The following is a 15,622-nucleotide window of genomic DNA, read 5'->3' on the forward strand; positions in this document are numbered from 1 at the left end:
TACCTATGTCATAAAATGAACGAGGATATTACTATCCCAATGTTTCTACCACACTGTACTTAATTCCATAAAAGTGCATTAGGTTTGTAAAAAAAATAATAATAATACTGAGTGATAATGGTGTCCAGTGTCTAAACTGTGACAATATGTCCCTTTGGCAGACGCCCTTAATGTGTGGTAATGTGTAACATCCAGAGACAAAATCCCTTTAAAAAGAATATCACTAGCGGTGTAAGTTCAAACAGGTCTCAATGTGTACATACATTATATACAGTACAAGAATTAGTGTTTCAAGGTAGAGTGTTTGTGGAGTGCCACCACTTACTACACCTATATATTCGAAACCTGTACTCTGCATGGGCTAATTGTGATTAGAGCATAGAAAAGATTATATGTATCTCAAACCGTATCATCCTGGTCTTCCCCATATGTTTGCCATTTGTATACTTTAGAATTTTTGTAGTCTAACACATCTCTTTTAAATTTTTTCTGCTTCTTAGCTTGTATATTGCTGTCATATTTTTTGATGGATTCTTGCAATTCTTTTTCCTTATCCTTATATTCTTTAAGGTGAGCAAAAGGTAAGAGTAGGTTCTTTATTTCAGTAATGTTAGATTCAATCCCTCTCATTTTGAACTGTCTCCTTTTTATGATATTCTGGAGTAGCTCTCCTTCACATTTGTTGAAGAGAGAGTACCAGTCTTTCATGAGGTCAGTGTTATCGATTGCTCCTGACTAAATATTGCTTCTATATCTATATTTCTGGTATGCATATATCCAAAAATATCCATAGCTGCAGACGGATTTCACCCTAAGGTGATCTAAGAGTTAATATATGTGATTAGTCCGCGCTTAGGACTGGCAGGGTTTGCAGCCTCCTCTAGTGAGTCCCTGCTGGGACTTTTCGGGTATTTCGGCTTTTCAGGTCCCAGCAGGGACTCACTAGGGGAGGCTGCAAACCCTGCCAGTCCTAAGCGCGGACTAATCACATATATTAAGTCTGTTATATTTGTTCACATTCAATTTGCAACAGTCAAGAGGTGAAAATTGTGTGTGATTGATGAATAAAAAACTAAAACTATGTCCCTTTTTCATACACAGGAAGACCTCAGCCAGGAAGAGGTTGTGGAATGTGGCAGCCAGGAGGCGGCAGGGGTTAGTGGCAGCCAGGAGGAGGTGGGGCTAAGTGTCTGCCAGGAGAAGCCTGGGACCAGTCGCAGCCTGACCGAATCGCAGGTTCCTCCCCTCCGCCTTCCATACAAAAGAGCGAGGAAGGCAACTCACATGCAGGATTCAGCACTCAGGCTCATTCAGGAGGCTTCTGCGTCCCTCAGAGCCTTACCCACTCCTGAAGAGGCCTTTGCCTGCATGGCTGCCACAAAACTGAAGTGCATGCAGGAGGGTCAATGCCTCATGTGTGAGCAACTTATTTATAAAGTCCTAACTAAGGGGGTGAGTGGCGAAATCACACCCAAGACCGACGTGATTGAGTTGGAGCATCCTCCTCCTCCTCCTCCTGCTGCCATTACTCCACCACCACAGCCACAGCGTGGAAGGAAGCGTGGAAGGAAGACCAGAGAGTGATGGCCCTGGGTTCAATCTGGTCTGGCCAAAGATGCAGTCTCTTGTATGACCACAGCCTGGGGACACAGATGTCATCTGCTGCTTTCCGGATCTCTGGGACTTCTGGACCAGACTGCACTCCCTTAGATATGGACTCCTCAGGCCACTAATTTTGCTTGAAAATAGTTGATGTGTGCCCTGGGGGTCCAAGGCTTCACCCTTTTCTCCAGTGCTGCCTCCCTCTTTGTTTAGTTGTGAGCCCTTAATAAAGGAATTTTTTGTTCAATTATACTAGCCTATGTGTGTTTTCCTTCAAAAAAGGATAGTTTGTTTGTGAGGATTCAGGTACATTTCAAATATACAATGTGAAATTAACAAGAGACACCAACACCAAACAATCTCCTACAGATTAAATAATACAAGATATCAATGGTGTTGTGGTAACTTGACACACAAAACACACACAAAAATATTATAGAGTAAAACACAACAAAAACAACAATAAAAACACAGCCTTGAAAAAAAAAAAAAAATACAAAACCAGCCTGGAATAAAACCAAAAAAATTTAAAAACAAACCAAAACAAATTTGGTCCGATGTGACAAATCTAAATATATTGAGGGAATCACGATAAATAATAAAGAAAGAAGTTTGTGAGAAATCTGTGTGAATATGAGCAGCAAAACTACTTCATTCTTCTCACATTATAAAGAAGAAGAGAGTGCGCTATATTAAACTATTTTTGACATTGCAGCGTGACGAAAGTGCTGTATCCATTCCGAACGCTAATTTTACCCAACCGAGCTGTTCCATCTTGGAATTTCTTCTGAACATGCGTGGCACTTTGTGCGTCGGAACAGGCCACACACGGTCGGAATTGACGCGATCGGATTTTGTTGTCGGAAAATTTTATAGCCTGCTCTCCAACTTTGTGTGTCGGAAAATCCAATGGAAAATGTCCGATGGAGCCCACACACGGCCGGAGTGTCCGACAACATGCTCCGATCGGACATTTTCCTTCGGAAAATCCGACCGTGTGCATGGGGCATAAAACCGTTGGGCGGAAGTGACGTTTGACGTTGCTTCCGTCATCCAATGTTATGGAGCCGAGCGGCTTTCATCTTTCCCTCACTTGGCATCCAGCCTCAAAGGGGAAAGGACACAATCGTCTCCGGTAAGCTATGGAGACGACCGGAGTGCGGCGGGAGGGGGCGTCTCCCACTCCCGATAAAAGTGATCTCGTGGCAAATCCGCCATGGAGACCACTTTTATTTGAAAGAGGACTGTTCGTTGTTGAAGAGGATACCAGGGTTATGGCAGCAGATGCCATAACAACAGTATTCCACTTCAAACATCCGCCGTATAATGACGGTGGGTGGTCCACAAGTAGTTAAGTCTTCATCCTTCCCTTAGCGATCACCTGAGAGTCAGCCGGGTGGGGCTGGTGTGATGAGTTAGCCTGGAGGGCTAGTCAAAGGGCAGCTGCAGCCAGGTGGGTTGGCAGTGCATGAAGAGGTGGTGCTGGGAGCAATGGCCACAGAGGTGAAGTACAAGCTTTTTCACTACATTTTTGCTACACAACAAGGGGCTATGAGTTCCTGCCTGTAAAGGGTCTTTGCTAAAATCTTACCGGGAGACTGTCAGATTATTCTACAGTGAATCACCTGGAGACAAGTGAAGGAGACTGTATATAGACTGTTCTCTGGCTCTGGGTGCTTATGAAAATTCAGTGTGCCTGGGTGTGCAGGAGTGGGGGATCCAAGTTCATCAGCAGTCCTTACGGGGGTGTGTGCTACACATCCATAGAGAATACGGCATTGCCCAGCATACAGGACAAGAGAAGTAGTACTGTGCAAAGTCTATACATACAGAATAAGAACCGATACTGAAAATTACACCCGACATACAGGACAAGAGAAGTAGTACTGTGCAGAGGATGTGGCTGCTTGTGGAGCAGCTGAAGTCTGTGTGGTGCTGATCTCCTCTGATGTCTGGCACAAGCCCAGGGTTGGGCTCCCCTGGGCGGGGATCTCTCTCAGGAGAGTCACAGGCTTTCCGGCCTACACAAGGACTGTCAGGTGAAGCTGTGGTTGGTGGTGAAGCAGGAGGACAGAGTTCTGGGAATGGGAAGACACTTGCAGAGGCTGTAAGTAGATGTGGAAATGTTTGTATGAAAAGTACCGATAATACTGATAAGAGGAAGTCTGGTGATGTTATTCAGCAAAAGAGTTCTCAATCCAGCCAGCCATTGCAGGCCCAGCAAGCCCAGCACAGTGCAGCTCAGTCTGTTCAGAGACATGTTATTATCGCTCAGCACAGTCCAAACTCTGGAAGTGCAAATCAAAGAACCCCGCAGAGTGGGACTCATTCAGTCCAGGAACATACTAATACCACCCAGTACAGTCCAAGTTCTGGAAGTGTGATCCAATCCAGCCAGCCATTACAACCACAGCAAGCACAGCAGAGTGCAGCTCATAGAGCTCAGAGTGGAGCAGAGACATCGGTTTCTCCCAGTACTCCTCGCAAATACACCAGAACTTCCTTAGAACAGAAAACCATTAAAGAGAACTTACAACAGTGTGTAATGGTGGGCAGCAGCCAGGGACATACATCGCGCTCTAAGCTGCAGCAGAATAAAGAGGGTGGTAATAATTCTTCACAATCTGCCCCAGTGAAACCATCTACACCCAGCAGAGACCCTCAGACCAGTACTGGTAATGGGAAGGTGGATCAGGATTTCAAGCGTCCTGCAGCCGCGAAGCAGAAGGGGTGAAAGTCTGAACCTGCACTGCACCTGGCTGACAAGATTCCTTTCCTGGTAAAAAGAATGGAGACCCTGAGAAAAGCCAAGGCTAGAATCCAGAAGCAGATTGACTCTGTTTATAGACTTAAAGCTGCCAACCCCAAGAAGGAAATGTTATATGACAGCAAACTGAACTCCCTGGGCATTGAACTGGCCGGTGTGTCAAAGGACATTGATGCTGTTCTGGAAGAATTGGGACCAGTGGCGGAGGTGTACCACAATTGTGACCAATTCGAGGTGGGATTGAGTGGAAGGATAGAGTCTTCTACAGAGTCAGACTCTGGGGAACCGATCCAACGCACGCAGCCACCACATATGTCTCCTGAAGGGAAGACTGTGCAGCCTCTGGAGGACAGTGAGATTGGAGTAGATCCTCCTGTTGGACTTCCAGCTCTGGAGGATAGTGGGAACATCAGAGTAACCCAGTAGACATTCACAGTACAGGAGACTCAGAGGAGAGACATGGTGGACTCCCAGCACATGGATTGTGAGAACAGTGCTGCTGCCACTAGTACTCCTGGTGGGAGCCATGCTGGGGTGACTGGTGTTCATGGTGGGAGTAACACTGGGGTAACTAGTAATGATGCTGCTAGTAATAATGATATGAGGTGCAGTGATGATGTCACTAATATTGATGTGGTGAATTCTGATGTTATCAATGCTGGTATATCTGAATGGGGTCATCAGCAGTCTGAGGGCTCTGAGAATGTAGCGATGGAGGAGTCAGTTCAGAATAACCCTCAGGACTTCCCCCCTTTGGTGGATCCACCACCTGCTCCACAGGGGAATGCTGGTCCATCTGGTCATGTCCCTCTTGAATGCCTGGAGCTGTGGGGCCCCTTCTTTTTCCACCAGTAACCGTTATACTGGTCAGGCCTTTAAGAGAAGGAATGTGGTCAGATTGAAGTATAGGGGTTCCAGAGAGGAGCTCCCTGATAGGAGGTTTATAGTAAGGGAGTTGCTGTGTCATCAGATGGGGTTTGCGCCTGCAGGCGTCCTGGCAGTCATCAATCTCCCTGACAGACAAGGTTATGATGTCAGCTTTAAGCTCATGTCTGACTTAGACAGGTTCTGGACCAGTTTCAGTGGTTTGCGGGACAAAGAGGGTTGGAGGAATTTCATCTTTATTCCCAGCTCCAAACCTGACACAGCAAATGTTAACATTATTTCTGGAATGAGTCTGTGCCCCCCCCCCCCCCCCCCAGGATGTTGTCATCTGGCTTAGAAGACATTGTGAAATGGTTTCTGAGTTGACAAAAACTAAAGACAGTGAAGGGATCTGGACTGGTGGTTGGAGGGTTCTTGTTAAGTTGAGGCAAAGTAACAATGTTACCCATCACCTACCAAACTCTTTTTTCATTGGGAGGGAGAGAGGAGTTTGCTTCTATGCAGGTCAGCCCAGGTTATGTTATAAATGTGGTAAATCTGGCCATGTGGAGAATGTTTGTACGATCCTGAAGTGTAATCTTTGTGGGGAGGTTGGCCACATCAGTTCTACCTGTGAGAAGGTTAAGTGCAATCTGTGTGGTGGGCTTGGCAATTTCCACAGGGATTGCCCGGAAGCCTTCCATAATAAGGATGGGGAATCTGTAGACAATGAATTGTTGGCTGCAGCAGAACAACTAGAGGAGGAAGCCTCAATGAATGGGGCTGTATTGACTAGGGAGGAGGTGATCCCAGAGGTCCAGGAGACTACTCCCGGGCGGACGGACAATGTTCAGCAGGCTGAGGAGCAGCAGGCCGCACACTCTTCTTCTGTTCCAGTTCCTGTCTCTGTGAAGATCACTGGTCAGAAAAGGAGGAATAAACAAAAAGATAAGTCTACCCGTAAATCTGAAAGTGACTGGACATTAGTGCAGAAGCCAGCTAAAAAAGTGAAAGGGGCACCAGAAGTGGGTACGGCAGTTTCCACCAATAGGTATGAAGCATTATCATATTCGGAGGCTGACTCCTATTCTCTGGAGGCCCAAGAACTGGAGCAGGAATTAAAAAGAGTGGAAAAAGAGTATGCGACTGGCTCGGAGGATAACCCGCCCACTAAAAGGCGTCCGCCCCCTGATCCTGGATCCGCAGAATCTGATATGGAAACTGGTAGTGGGCAGAGTGACTCCGATTCTGACTTATAATGAAATGTTGGAGAAGTATAGATTTATGGAAAGGAGTCTTATTGTCACATGACATTTATTTCCTGTTGATGCCCTTTAACTGCTAAGTTTTTGACCTAAACAACATGTCAGTAATTGTTGTATTTATGTTCTTTTCAGTCAGTTAGTCTGTTATTATGTATCTTGTTTGTTTTTACAAATAAAAATCTCCATACATACAGAATAACAACCAATACTGAGAATTACACCCGACATACAGGACAAGAGAAGTAGTACTGTGCAGAGTCCATACATACAGAATAAGAACAGATACTGAGAATTACACCCGGCATACAGGACAAGAGAAGTGGTACTGTGCAGAGTCCATACATACAGAATAAGAACAGATACTGAGAATTACACCCGGCATACAGGACAAGGGAAGTAGTACTGTGCAGAGGGTGTGGCTGCTTGTGGAGCAGCTGAAGTCTGTGTGGTGCTGAGCTCCTCTGATGTCTGGTACAAGCCCAGGGTTGGGCTCCCCTGGGCGGGGATCTCTCTCAGGAGAGTCCCAGGCTTTCCGGCCTACACAAGGACTGTCAGGTGAAGCTGTGGTTGGTGGTGAAGCAGGAGGACAGAGTTCTGGGAATGGGAAGCAATCTGCAGAGACTGTAAGTAGACATGGAAATGTTTGTATGAAAAGTACCCATAATACTGATAAGAGGAAGTCTGGAGATGTTATTCAGCAAAAGAGTTCTCAGTCCAGCCAGCCATTGCAGGCCCAGCAAGCCCAGCACAGTGCAGCTCAGTCTGTTCAGAGACATGTTATTATCGCTCAGCACAGTCCAAACTCTGGAAGTGTAACTCAAAGAACCCCTCGGAGTGGGGCTCATTCAGTCCAGGAATATACTAATACCACTCAGTACAGTCCAAGTTCTGGAAGCGTGATCCAATCCAGCCAACCATTGCAAGCCCAGCACAGTGCAGCTCAGTCTGTTCAGAGACATGTTATTATCGCTCAGCACAGTCCAGACTCTGGAAGTGCAACTCAATCCAGCCAGTCATTACAGTCAATGCAAACCCCTCAGAGTGGGGCTCATTCAGTCCAGGAACTTACTAATACCACCCAGTACAGTCCAAGTTCTGGAAGCGTGATCCAATCCAGCCAGCCATTGCAACCACAGCAAGCTCAGCAGAGTGCAGTTCATAGAGCTCAGAGTGGAGCAGAGACATCGGTTTCTCCCAGTACTCCTCGCAAATACACCAGAACTTCCTTAGAACAGAAAACCATTAAAGAGAACTTACAACAGTGTGTAATGGTGGGCAGCGGCCAGGGACGTTCATCGCGCTCTAAGCTGCAGCAGAATAAAGAGGAGGGTGGTAATAATTTTCCACAATCTGCCCCAGTGAAACCATCTACACCCAGCAGAGACCCTCAGACCAGCACTGGTAATAGGAAGGTGGATCAGGATTTCAAGCGTCCTGCAGCCGCGAAGCAGAAAGTGTTAAAGTCTGAACCTGCGCTGCACCTGGCTGACAAGATTCCTTTCCTTGTAAAAAGAATGGAGTCCCTGAGAAAAAACAAGACTAGGATCCAGAAGCAGATTGAATGTGTTTATAGACTTAAAGCTGCCAACCCCAAGAAGGAATTTTTATATGACAGCAAACTGAACTCCCTGGGCATTGAACTGGCCGGCGTGTCAAAGGACATTGATACTGTTCTGGAAGAACTGGGACCAGTGGCGGAGGTGTACCACAATCGTGATCGATTTGAGGCGGGATTGAGTGGAAGGATTGAGTCTTCTACAGAGTCAGACTCTGGGGATTCGGTCCAACGCACGCAGCCACCACATGTGTCTCCTGAAGGGAAGACTGTGCAGCCTCTGGAGGACAGTGAGGTTGGAGTAGATCCTCCTGCTGGACTTCCAGCTCTGGAGGGTGGTGGGAACATCAGTATAACCCAGCAGACATTTACAGTACAGGAGACTCAGAGGAGTGACATGGTGGACTCCCAGCACATGGATTGTGAGAACAGTGCTGCTGCCACTAGTACACCTGGTGGGAGCCATGCTGGGGGGACTGGCGTTCATGGTGGGAGCCATGCTGGGGGGACTGGTGCTCATGGTGGGAGCCATGCTGGGGTGACTGGTGTTCATGGGGGGAGCCATGCTGGGGTGACTGGTGTTCATGGGGGGAGTAACACTGGGGTGACTGGTGTTCATGGGGGGAGTAACACTGGGGTAACTAGTAATGATGATATGAGGTGCAGTGATGATGTCACTAATATTGATGTGGTGAATGATTCTGATGTTATCAATGCTGGTATATCTGAATGGGGTCATCAGCAGTCTGAGGGCTCTGAGAATGTAGCGATGGAGGAGTCAGTTCAGAATAAGTCTCAGGATTTCCCCCCTTTGGTGGATCCTCCACCTGCTCCACAAGGGAATGCTGGTCCATCTGGTCATGTCCCTCCTCGGAATGCCTGGAGCCGTGGGGCCCCTTCTTTTTCCACCAGTAACAATTTTACTGGTCAGGCCTTTAAGAGAAGGAATGTGGTGAGATTGAAGCATAGGGGTTCCAGAGAGGAGCTCCCTGATCGGAGGTTTGTAGTAAGGGAGTTGCTGTGTCATCAGATGGGGTTTGCTCCTGCAGACATACTGGCAGTCATCAATCTCCCTGACAGACAAGGTTATGATGTCAGCTTTAAGCTCATGTCTGACTTAGACAGGTTCTGGGCCAGTTTCAGTGGTTTGCGGGACAAAGAGGGTTGGAGGAATTTCATCTTTATTCCCATCTCCAAACCTGACACAGCAAATGTTACCATCATGTTCTGGAATGAGTCTGTGCCCCCCCAGGATGTTGTCATCTGGCTTAGAAGACATTGTGAAATGGTTTCTGAGTTGACAAAAACTAAAGACAGTGATGGGATCTGGACGGGTGGTTGGAGGGTTCTTGTTAAGTTGAGGCAAAGTAACAATGTTACCCATCACCTGCCAAACTCTTTTTTCATTGGGCGGGAGAGAGGAGTTTGCTTCTATGCAGGTCAGCCCAGGTTATGTTATAAATGTGGTAAATCTGGCCATGTGGCGAATGTTTGTACGATCCTGAAGTGTAATCTTTGTGGGGAGGTTGGCCACATCAGTTCTACCTGTGAGAAGGTTAAGTGCAATCTATGTGGTGGGCTTGGCCATTTCCATAGGGATTGCCCGGAGGCCTTCCATAATAAGGATGGGGAATCTGCAGACAATGAATTGTTGGCTGCAGCAGAACAACTAGAGGAGGAAGCTTTAATGAATGGGGCTGTATTGACTAGGGAGGAGGTGGTCCCGGAGGTCCAGGAGACTACTCCCGGGCGGATGGACAGTGTTCAGCAGGCTGAGGAGCAGCCGGCCCCACATTCCTCTTCTGTTCCAGTTCCTGTTTCTGAGAAGATCACTGGTCAGAAAAGGAGGAATAGGAAAAAAGATAAATCTACCCGTAAACCCGAAAGTGACTGGACATTAGTGCAGAAGCCAGCTAAAAAAGTGAAAGGGGCACCAGAAGTGGGTACAGCAGTTTCCACCAATAGGTATGAAGCGTTATCAGATTCGGATGCTGACTTCTATTCTCTGGAGGACCAGGAACTGGAGCAGGAATTAAAAAGAGTGGGAAAGGAGTATGTGATTGGCTCAGAGGATGACCCGCCCACTAAAAGGTGTCCGCCCCCTGATCCTGGATCCGCAGAATCTGATATGGAAACTGGTAGTCAGCAGAGTGACTCCGATTCTGACTTATAATGGAATGTTGGAGAAGTATAGATTTATGGAAAGGAGTCTTATTGTCACATTATTACTATTGATACCCTTTAACTGCTAAGTTTTTGACCTAAACAACATGTCAGTAATTGTTGTATTTATGTTATTTTCAGTCAGTTAGTTTGTTATTATGTATCTTGTTTGTTTTTTACAAATAAAAATCTCCATACATACAGAATAAGAACAGATACTGAGAATTACACCCAGCATACAGGACAAGAGAAGTGGTACTGTGCAGAGTCCATACATACAGAATAAGAACAGATACTGAGAATTACACCTGACATACAGGACAAGAGAAGTGGTACTGTGCAGAGTCCATACATACAGAATAAGAACAGATGACAGGGATTATCATTATTATTATACAGGATTTATATAGCATCACATCGCTTTACAATATAAAAGGGAGACAATACAGTTAGAATACAATAAAATACAAGAGGATTAAAATGAAAGTGAAAGTAACATTTTTATGTGCTGCTAGGAAATCTTCCATTTCTAGGAAAAGCCTCCCCCATCCCTTTCCCCCCTCCCCTTCTCTACACTCACCCTCCCCCCCTCCCCTTCTCTACACTCACCCTCCCCCCCTCCCCTCCCCATCCATAGCAGATTCCTATAGAAAGTGACTGCAGTTGTACTGATAGAAGACAGAAGAACTCCGTCCTCTGATCACAGTCCAGGTAATTATAACCGTCCTTTCTATTCTGATCATGTCTTATCTATGAAAATGTATCCATAGTGGAATATTATATAGAATATTAATACTGATTATTTTTTATTGTTATTATTAATATATATTAGTATAATATCATCAAATCTTATTGTGATGTTTAGGAAATCTTACTGAATGAAGTGAAATCAAATTCCTCTTTGCAGAGAACATCCAATCATGTGCAGAGAAAAATTGAAAAAAAAAACAACAGAATGTCTGCTCACACATGATTGGATGATTGAAGTCTGCACAACTTCACCTCATTCACTAAGATAGGTAAAATAAATAATTATATAATAATATATATAATATAATTTATAATAAATTCTCCCCTCCCTATCCCGATCCCTCCCGAATCCTATATATATTGACTGCAGTTGTACTGATAGAAGACAGAAGAGCTCCGTCCTCTGATCACAGTCCAGGTAATTATAACCGTCTTTCCTATTCTGATCATGTCTTATCTAGGGAAATGTATCCATAGTGGAATATTATATAGAATATTAACACTGAGTATTATTATCAATAATAATATTTACTATTATTAATATTGTTATTTATTGAAAACTAGTATAATATAATCCGATCACCATGTGTTATCTATGGCAATGAATCCATAGTGGAATATGAGATAGAATATTAATACTGATTATTATTATTATTATTATTATTATTATTATTATTATTATTATTATTATTAATATTTACTATTATTAATGGTATTTTTTTTATTGAAAACTAGTATAATATAATCAGATCACCATGTATTATCTATGGAAATGTATCCATAATGGAATATAATATAGAATATTAATACTGATTATTATTATTATTAATATTATTAATTACTATTATGACTATTGTTGTTATTTATTGAAAACTAGTACAGTAAAACCTTGGATTGCGAGCATAATTCGTTCCAGAAACATGCTTGTAATTCAAAGCACTTGTATATCAAAGCAAATTTCCCCATAAGAAATAATTGGAAACTCAGGTGATTCGTTCCACAACCATTTATTCATTAGTCCTTCAGTTTATAGTCCATATAAAAAGATTATAGCAATGTGACCAGGTTGTGTAACCATAAAATGTCCATCTACAAATGTGCGCCTCCACAAGGGTATTAGAAGTGAAATTCAGCAGGAGCTTCAGAGTTAACACTAGATGGCGCTGTAGGGATTAAGTGTGTCCTAGGGAGTGATTCTAACTGTGGGGGGAGGGGCTGTGTGTGACACAACAGTGATCACCGCTCCCGATCACAGGGAGCTGTGATCAGTGTCCTGTCACTAGGCTGAATGGGGAAATGCTTGTTTACATCAGCATTTCCCCATTCTTCCTCTCCATGAGACGATCGCGGGTATCCCCGCGGACATCGAATCCGCGGGACCCACGAAGTAGCGGCTGTACATGTCCATTGTGCTCATCTCTGCTCATTCAGGTGATTAATGTGGGGTGATGGCATTTCTGAATGGCTACATGTTTAACCACTTAAATACCGGGCACTTTTACCCCCTTCCTGCCCAGGCCAATTTTCAGCTTTCAGCACTCTCACACTTTTAATGACAATTGCGCAGTCATGCAACACTGTATCCATATGAGATTTTTATCATTTTTTTCACACAAAAAGACATTTCTTTTGGTGGTAACTACCCTCCTGGGTTTTTTTTTGAGTGCCATAGACTGCAATGTAAACCCTCAAACAACGCATGAAAGTCACATGTGTTCTGCGTGAATTAGGCTAATACCAATGTTATGTAGGCTATTTCTCTTTTAAATAAGTGTTCTTTTATTGTGGACAGAATACTGCATTATGGACACGAGATGGTGCTCGGGCAGATAGGAAATACATATGTCTTTGTACGAATGCTTACATTTATTTGCTAATCCCTCTAGTGTTCTCTAGAATTGTTACATTATATCTCTTGTTACTCTCAACTCCATCTAGTGGCCATAATACAGCATTTACAAAATTACACCTGACATACAGGACAAGGGAAGTAGTACTGTGCAGAGTCTATACATACAGAATAAAAACAAATACCATCAGAACAGTCTGTCCTTGCATCAGGTGTCCCAGCAGAGTCCATCCTTGCATCAGGTGTCCCAGCAAAGTCCGTCCTTACATCAGGTGTCCCAGCAGAGTTCGTCCTTGCCTCTGGTGTCCCAGCAGAGTCCGTCCTTGCATCAGGTGCCACCAGCAGAGTCCGTCCTTGCATCAGGTGTCCCAGCAGAGTCCGTTCTTGCATCAGGTGTCCCAGCAGAGTCTGTCCTTGCATCAGGTGCCCCCAGCAGAGTCTGTCCTTGCATCAGGTGCCCCCAGCAGAGCCCCCCTTACATCAGATGTCCCCAGCAGAGTCCGTCCTTGCATCAGGTGTCCCAGCAGGGCCCCCTTACATCAGATATCCCCAGCGGAGCCCCCCCTTACATCAGGTGTCACCAGCGGAGCCCCCCTTACATCAGATGTCCCCAGCGGTGCCCCTCTTACAGCAGGTGTCCCCAGCGGAACCCCCCTTACATCAGATGTCCCCAGCGGAGCCCCCCCTTACATCAGGTGTCCCCAGCAGAGCCCCCCTTACATCAGATGTCCCCAGCGGTGCCCCCCTTACATCAGGTTTCCCCAGCGGAGCCCCCCTTACATAAGGTTTCCCCAGCGGAGCCCCCCTTACATCAGATGTCACCAGCGGAACCCCCCTTACATCAGGTTTCCCCAGCGAAGCCCCCCCTTACATCAGATGCCCCCAGCGGAGCCCCCCTTACATCAGGTTTCCCCAGCAAAGCCCCCTGTTACATCAGATGTCCCCAGCGGAACCCCCCTTACATCAGGTTTCCCCAGCGAAGCCCCCTCTTACATCAGATGCCCCCAGCAGAGCCCCCCTTACATCAGGTGTCCCCAGTGGAGCCCCCCTTACATCAGGTTTCCCCAGCAGAGCAGCCCCTTACATCAGATGTCCCTAGCGGAGTCCCCCCTTACATCAGATGTCCCCAGCGGAGACCCCTTACATCAGGTTTCCCCAGCGGAGCCCCCCTTACGTCAGGTTTCCCCAGCGGCGCTCCCCCTTACATCAGGTTTCCCCAGCGGAGCCCCCCCTTACATCAGATGTCCCCAGCGGAGCCACCCTTACATCAGGTTTCCCCCGCGGAGCCCCCACTTACATCAGGTTTCCCCAGCGGAGCCCCCCATACATTAGGTTTCCCCAGCGGAGCCCCCCTTACATTATGTTTCCCCAGCGGAGCCCCCCTTACATCAGGTTTCCCCGGTGGAGCCCCCCCTTACATCAGGTTTCCCCAGTGGTGTCCCCCTTACATCAGGTTTCCCCAGCAGGGCCCCCCCTTACATCAGGTTTCCTCAGCGAAGCTCCCCTTACATCAGGTTTCCCCAGCGGAGCCCCCCCTTACATCAGGTTTCCCCAGCGGAGCCCCCCCTTACATCAGGTTTCCCCAGCGGAGCCCCCTTACATCAGGTTTCCCCAGCGGAGCCCCCCTTACATCGGGTTTCCCCAGCGGAGCCCCCCTTTACAACAGTTTTTTCCTAGTATGTCTCCACCAGCCGTGTGGTTACAATAACGGGGTGGAGTGGGGCGGAGGGTGATGGGAGCGAAGCGGGGCGGAGGGTGGGCAATGACACAGGAGCTCCGTCTAGCCTCTCAGCTGTGTTCCTGGTCTTCTTAAAAATGGTGGCCAGTGGAGACAATGTCTCTGCCGGCCGCGGACCTCTGGCGGCGGTGGAAAAACGTGGAAAACCCAGATTTCTCGGGACATTTCCTAGGAAGCAATAAATTTGGGAAATTGTCTAAATCCCGGAAATGTCCCGGGAAATTCAGGACAGTTGGTAAGTATGCATACATACAGAATAAGAACAGATACTGAGAATTACACCCAACATACAGGACAAGAGAAGTGGTACTGTGCATACATGCAGAATAAGAACAGATGACAGGGGTTATTATTATTAGTATACAGGATTTATATAGCGTCACTTCGCTTTACAATACAAAAGGGAGACAATACAGTTACAATACAATAAAATACAAGAGGATTAAAATGAAAGTGAAAGTAACATTTTTCTGTGTGTCCCAGCAGAGTCCGTTCTTGCATCAGGTGTCCCAGCCCAGTCTGTCCTTGCATCAGGTGCCCCCAGCAGACACCGTCCTTGCATCAGGTGCCCCCAACTGAGCCCCCCCTTACATCAGGTGTCCCCAGTGGAGCCCCCCTTACATCAGATGTCCCCAGCGGAGCCCCCCTTACATCAGGATTCCCCAGCGAAGCCCCCCTTACATCAGATGTCCCCAGCAGAGCCCCCCTTACATCAGGTTTCCCCAGCGGAGCCCCCCTTACATCAGGTGTGCCCAGCGGAGCCCCCCTTACATCAGGTTTCCCCAGCGGAGCCCCCCTTACATCAGATGTCCCCAGCGGAGCCCCCCCTTACATCAGATGTCCCCAGCAGAGCCCCCCTTACATCAGGTTTCCCCAGCGGAGCCCCCCTTACATGAGGTTTCCCCAGCGGAGACCCCTCTTACATCAGATGTACCCAGCGGAGCCACCCTTACATCAGGTTTCCCCAGCGGAGCCCCCCCTTACATCAGGTTTCCCCAGCGGAGCCCCCCTTACATTAGGTTTCCCCAGCGGAGCCCCCCTTACATTAGGTTTCCCCAGCGGAGCCCCC

At 46.7% G+C, this 15,622-nt stretch overlaps 2 protein-coding genes across 6 annotated transcripts in view; one reads left to right on the top strand and one right to left on the bottom strand.

The window, feature by feature from the left end:
- LOC141148310 (guanylate-binding protein 1-like) overlaps window positions 1-15,622 on the bottom strand; it is a 1,084,899-nt gene that overhangs the window by 923,772 nt on the left and 145,505 nt on the right. The gene's annotated exons all lie outside the window — the stretch shown is intronic.
- LOC141148311 (guanylate-binding protein 1-like) overlaps window positions 10,906-15,622 on the top strand; it is a 109,469-nt gene continuing 104,752 nt past the window's right edge. For 2 of the 5 annotated variants that reach the window (XM_073635622.1, XM_073635624.1), the window contains exons 1-2: window positions 10,907-10,927; window positions 11,337-11,384. The gene's annotated coding sequence lies outside the window, so the exon portion shown is untranslated. Of the gene's footprint in view, window positions 10,928-11,336; window positions 11,385-15,622 lie in introns of those variants that run through there. The other 3 variants (XM_073635628.1, XM_073635626.1, XM_073635623.1) reach the window with 3 other exon arrangements.

Source organism: Aquarana catesbeiana, linkage group LG06 (genome assembly GCF_042186555.1).
Source record: "Aquarana catesbeiana isolate 2022-GZ linkage group LG06, ASM4218655v1, whole genome shotgun sequence".
NCBI classification, from domain to species: Eukaryota; Metazoa; Chordata; class Amphibia; order Anura; family Ranidae; genus Aquarana; species Aquarana catesbeiana.